Here is a 6599-nt window from a genome sequence, read left to right on the forward strand (position 1 = left end):
CCTCTCCAGTGTTGTAGCATGGAGATCTCACATGTTAACTACAACATGGTCTTTCAATGTAATGAGACTGGCAATGAAATCACAGAGGCTGTTAAATCTCCAAAGTGGCCGGGCGGTGGTGGCGCACGCCTTTAATCCCAGCACTTGGGAGGCAGAGGCAGGCGGATCTCTGTGAGTTCGAGGCCAGCCTGGGCTACCAAGTGAGTTCCAGGAAAGGCGCAAAGCTACACAGAGAAACCCTGTCTCAAAAAAAAAAAAAAATCTCCAAAGTGCACATCATTACCTGTTTCTGCTGTCCTTTACTTCTTTGAGAAGTGATGGATCCACAATGCCCCCTGCTGGTTCTAAGAATGAGCTTGTAAAAGCTCTCACATACAGGCCCCTCACTATGACTCTTATTTCTCTTCTTTAATGTGCCTGGTGATGCTGAGTAGATATTTCATGGATAGGTGATGAGCTGTGCCTCAAAGTTTGTCTCCAGGAACCACAGTCCTTTCTCTAGGAACTGTTAGATCTTGCTTTAGCTGTGGCCATTGGTGATGAAGAGAGTTATCTGAGATGACACAAGTGATGGACAGGATTCACAATTGCTCTACAATGCAAATCCCCCCCTCCTGCAGATGCACTTGGGATAGAAACCTCACAAAGCCTGGAAGGAGACCAAATGTGTTAGTCAGAGATCAGTTCTTATCTACAAAAAGTATTTCACATTTGAGAAGTGACCAGAATTTGGGGAAATTTGTACTATGATTCAATCTGTTTGCTAATTCAGCATTTATACCATGGATGGCCTTTTAAGTCATATGTAAAGACTTAAAAGGGATTGTTTGTCCCTTTGCCATGCATCTTTCTGGATGGAAATACTGGCTATGTTCCCAGGCAACATCTTTCTCTCTTTGGGTCTAGCTTCCCCAAGCTCAGCATCCTCCTATTCATGGAAAGTCAAGGCTATTGATTTTCAAAGACTTGGATGTTCTTTCTATAGGCTTAGTGAATCAAAGCTGTGGTGCTAAATAATTGACTATCGGCTCCAAGGAATTAGTGGAACCAATACCACTATACATATATATCTACATATGCATATATATGTAGATATATATGTGTGTGTGTGTGTTTGTGTATATGTCTAATGTGTTTGTTCATATGCATGCGCACATGTGCTGGGTGATAATGCTCTTGTACACTGCAAAGATTTGTCACTCAAATTAGTTTAATAAGATGCAGATTGGCCGGAAGTCAGGCAGGAAGTACAGGCAAGGCAAGCAGATAAGGAGAATGCCTGGAAGAGGAAGGGCAGAGTCAGGAGTCGCCAGCCTGACTCAGAGGAAGCAAGATGAGAATGCCAAACTGAGAAAAGCTACCAAGTCATGTGGCTAAACAAAGATAAAAATTATGAGTTAAGTGTAAGAGCTAGTTAATAATAAGCTTGAGCTAATGGCCGAACAGTTATAATTAATATAAGTTTCTGTGTGGCAATTTCGGAAGTGTCTGCTGGGTATATATGAATTGTTGGTCTAACAGAAACTTTTGCCTATAATTGGTGCTCCCTGTGGGGCATTGATCCACATAGACCTGATAAAGCTTGAAAAGGATTCTTAGTTCACAGAAATGGAGCCACAGTGGGCTTCTTGGTCTCACAGTCTCATGCCAGCAGCAGCACAGACATGTGTCTCCCAACAGCTGCCTGAGAGATGGAGCTGGCTGTCAGCTGCCATGAGCTAAGTGGTGTGACAGACTTCTGCACTCTCCTATAGGCTACAGTGCAGAGAGGATTCTCCTAGCCACTGCCTGCAGGCTTGAGAGCATAGTCACAGACTTAAAAACACAGGCATGCTCTTTATTACTGCTTCCCAGAACTGGGAAGGTAAGCATGACTTGTTGGTACCTCTGCCATGTTGAGAAGCTGAGCTGGGTGGCATCAGCAGCCAGGGGCTGCCGCTTTGGTCCTAGCCTTGCTGCAGTCTAAATGTCAGAAACTGATTACAGGTCAAAATAAAATAGATTCAGTTGGAAAAAAACCTCCAAATGGTTTACATTGTGTGAAAATACACATAGGCTTGATAGAGAGAGGAAAAGAAGTATAGGCAGTTATATAAAGAAGTAAATAGTTTAAAAAAATGAAGTCTTTAAAGAGACAGTAAAAGTAATATAAAAGTTAAGCCATGTAAAGATGGAAAATACACAGAGAGTCTGTATTCTGTATGGTATTGGGTTATCTTTGAATTGTTTGACAGCTGAGGAAGGAGAAACAGCTGCTAAGAGAGATTTGATTATAAATGTTGATGAATTAATCCAACCTATATATTTTGAAAATGCTTTGACTTCAAAATTTATGTCAAAAGATATGTTACTTTAGAGAAAAAGCTATGCTTTTATTTCCATAGGAAATGAGAAAGTGTGAATTCATTTTGTGTTAAGAAAAAACAGATTTGATTGGGGAAGAGCCATCTGGAACAGATGGCCCAGATGATCCAGTGTTCCATAGTGCATCTATTGCAGTGTTCTGAGTTCTGCATCCAGAAAGGCTTCAAGGCTACTGGCTGAGATTATCCAGCCTCACAGACTACCCCAGTCAATACTTGACCATAATACTAAATTTTCTCAGGGTCCCCATAAGATTACTAGCACCCCCAATCATCAGGAAGTAGCTTAAAAATCTATGCCCACATTCCCCCCCAAAATGATTATAGATGTTTGTATTTGTTTAGTTAGTTGGTTACAAATTGTTATTGGTCATAGTCAATCTCTTTCTAAAAGAAGAAAAGGGGATATAATATAGAAGTGTATGATGTAGAAATGATAGGGTAAAAGGATAGATCATTAAATCTACTTTAACTCAAAAAGCAACTGTTAATCTTACATATTTTACATCAGTATGGATTTTAGCTTATTGATACAAATTTAAAGTGAATTTTGTCACACTGTATTATATTTCTACTCTTGTCTAGTGTATTATGTTTATGCAACTCATTTAAAATGTAATATATAATTTAATATGGATTAATAATCATCTATAATTCCAAACTTATAGTCATGATAGGTATGCTTTCAAGGTATACAATGATATATTTCAGATAGATAGGCAATCTTCAAACACTTCAAAATCTACATAATATGGCATTTAAAATTATTTAATAACATAAGATTACTTGTTATGACAATGAGACATATCTGCTCCTGGCATCACCAATCTACTTTAGAAAAGATGATGGGCACAAAGAAACTCCTTGTGGTGTTTACTTTCTTTGTGGCAAGAGTAAGCCACTAGGCAAGAAAGTGCCCTTGCCTCTACTGCTGACAGTATGCTGTCCAAATGGACAAGCAGGACACAAAAGGAAGAAATGTCATGCTTTGCCAAGACAAGGTATGAAGGCCCTTCAGAATATCCTGCTTCATAGAAAAGTCTATCAGGTATGCTAGCCCTAAAAGCTGAAGATGGATACTTCAACATTGCAGAGGAACTTTGGGTGAATGTCGAGGCAGTCTGATGTCCCAGTCATTAGGTAACATAACATGCTTCCAGAGTCTCTGATGGAGTTAAAGACTAGAAAATTATAATTTTCTTTTGTTATAATAAAAGATAAATTGGATACCAAACTTTAGACTCACTAAGATAAGATATATAATTAAATATATTCTCTAATTTTGTCAAATGAAAATGGATTAGATATTGTTACTGTAATACTTACTTAATAACACTAAGGTTAAAATCTTCTTTGAATAAGGAGATATAAATGGGAAGTCAAACTTTCACTATTTTCTGATGATATGAGACCCCAAAAGTTCTACCAAGGAACTCCTACAGCTGATAAACACCTTCAGTAATGTTGTAGGATATGAGATTAACTCAAAAAACTCAGTAGCCTTCCTATATACACATAATAAATGGGCTGAGAAAGAAATTAGAGAAATATCAACCTTTTACAATAGCCACAAACAACATAAAATATCTTGGGGTAACTCTAACCAAACAAGTGAAAGATCTGTATGATAAGAACTTCAAGTCTTTGAAGAAAGAAATTAAAGAAGATATCAGAAAATGTAAAAATCTCCCATGTTCTTGGATAGGTGGAAACAACATAATAAAAATGGCAATCTTACCAAAAGCAATCTACAGATTCAATGCAATCTCCATCAAAATCCCAATGCAATTCTTCACAGAGCTTGAAAAACCAATACTGGGTATATGAACTGGCTTTTTAGAGCCTGTTCCCTATGGTATGTTGCCTAACTCAGCCTTGATGCAGGTAAGAGGGGCTAGGTCCATCCCCAACATGGCATGACAGCCTGTGTTGACTGAAGGCCTTACCACTTATAAGGAGAGAATAGGGGTGGGATGGAGAGGGGTGGGGGCAGTGGGAGAAGGGGAGGGAGTGGGAACAGGGGTTGGTAAGTAAAAGGAAAGAGAAAATTTAAATTAAAAAAAGCATAAAAGTTTCCTTTTTAATTAAACAAAAAAGGGGAAAATGATGTGGGATAATGCTCTTGTACACTGTAAAAATTTGTTACTCGATTACTGTGGGATGTTCTGCATGTCAAATGTGTTGCTCTGATTGGTTAATAATAAAACACTAATTGGCCAGTAGCCAGGCAGGAAGTATAGGCAGAACAAGCAAAAAAGAAATCCTGAGAAGTAGAAGGCTGAGGAGTGAGACACTGCCAGCTGCCACCATAAAAAGTGAGATGTAAGGTACCGATAAGCCAGAAGCTATGTGGCAACTTATAGACTAATAGATATGGATTAATTTAAGATATAAGAACTAGATAACAAGAAGCCAGCTGCGGCCATACAGTTTGTAAATAATATAAGCGTCTGTGTGTTTATTTTATAAGTGGGCTATTGGACTGCTGGGGCTTGGTGGGACCCAGAGAGAAAACTCCAGCTATACTCGATTGTTATAATAAAACACTGATTGGCCAGTAGCCAGGCAAGAAATATAGGCAAGGTGAGTAGACTAGGAGAATGCTGGGAAGAGGAAGGGCAGAGTTAGGCCAGCAGCCAGAAGCAGAGGAAACAGGATGAGACTATGGAACTGAGAAAAGGTACCAGGCAACGTGGCTAATCATAGATAAGAATTATGGGTTAATTTAAGTGTAAGAGCTAGTTAATAGTAAGCCTGAGCTATGGCCTAGCAGTTATAATTAATATAAGCTTCTGTGTGGTAATTAGGGAAGTGACTATGGGGTAATTGAGAGTTGTTGGCAGAATAGAAACTTCTGCCTACACACATGTGACTTTTAGGCACAAATGTTAACCCTAAAATATGCTGCATATCTGGGTGTAGATGCATTTGTTGTGATGTAAGCTGCATGATCACAAGTCAAATGCATTTCACTCCCATATAACTTGGTGCTGTTTTAAAAAGTTTCACAACTCATTCACCATTGGTATATTTTAAATTTATTTAAAAGGCTTACTACACTACAAGAACAACCTAACTGCTTATTAGCAATCATGTTGCATACTGAAAGTTTTGCCCAAATAATGACATCACTGTTTCCCCTTCTATAAACTATTCCCTCAGATAACTGACCTGATATCTCACCTACTGAGGAAGAGTTACCAATCACAGTATTCCACAAATTACAGTATAGAAATGAAAGGAATTTGAAATTGGAAAGCAACATTTCTGTCTCAACATTTTAGAACTTTTCTATAAGCAATGAAAATGATTTTGAAGACAGGCCTGGCAGCGGAGACAAGCAGACGCAGGTAGGTCCATGGCGGCCTGCAGAGGTAGACAGGCCCAGCGGCATCGGTGGCCAACAGGGACATACAGGCCCAGCGACAGGCGGCAGAGACATACAGGCCCAGTGGCAGCTGGCAGAGACATATAGGCCCAGCGGCGGCGGCCCGCAGAGGCAGACAGACCCAGCGGCAGCTGACAGGGACATACAGGCCCGGCGGTGGACCGCAGAGGTAGACAGGTCTGGCGATGGAGACAAGCAGACGCAGTGTGGAACAGGGATGCCTCTAACCCCAACACCTGGGGAAGAAGCTATATCCGTGGGACGGAACCAGAACGAACCTGAACACTCCGTCTGAGGACAACCCGGGGCCAGGCTGCTGATCCTGCGAAACCCAACAACTTGGAGGTGTTGGTGAGACTACCCCACTCAGCTGAAACCCATCTGGGAGAGGATTCAGATGCCTACAGTTTGAAGTCTGAAGAAACAAGATCAGCTGAGGAGTTGAAGAATGAACAAATCATGACCTGGGAACACAGAAGAAGGCACTGCACAGCCACTAAACCAGATCACCAGAATCATAAGTATATAATTCACCAACTGAGATCAGCTGCCCCTGAAGAAAGAGCCCAATAGCACCAATTTAACCAGGAACTCCTACTAAACCAAGACTAAAAATTAGAACAAGAGAGGCACTCTCAGACACAGACACCACCTGCACTGCACAGAGGGAGAGATGAGTAGATGCCAGTGCAAAAATACAGGCAACAATATAAAGACTTATATGGCAACATCAGAACTTAGTGATTCTACACCTGCAAGACCTGAACACACCAAGACAGAAGAAACAGAAGAAGTCAACCCTAAAAATGACTTTAAGAAGATGATAGAGTCCCTTAAAGAAGAAATAA

The sequence above is a fragment of the Peromyscus leucopus genome, chromosome 14 (assembly GCF_004664715.2).
Source record: "Peromyscus leucopus breed LL Stock chromosome 14, UCI_PerLeu_2.1, whole genome shotgun sequence".
Classification (NCBI taxonomy): Eukaryota; Metazoa; Chordata; class Mammalia; order Rodentia; family Cricetidae; genus Peromyscus; species Peromyscus leucopus.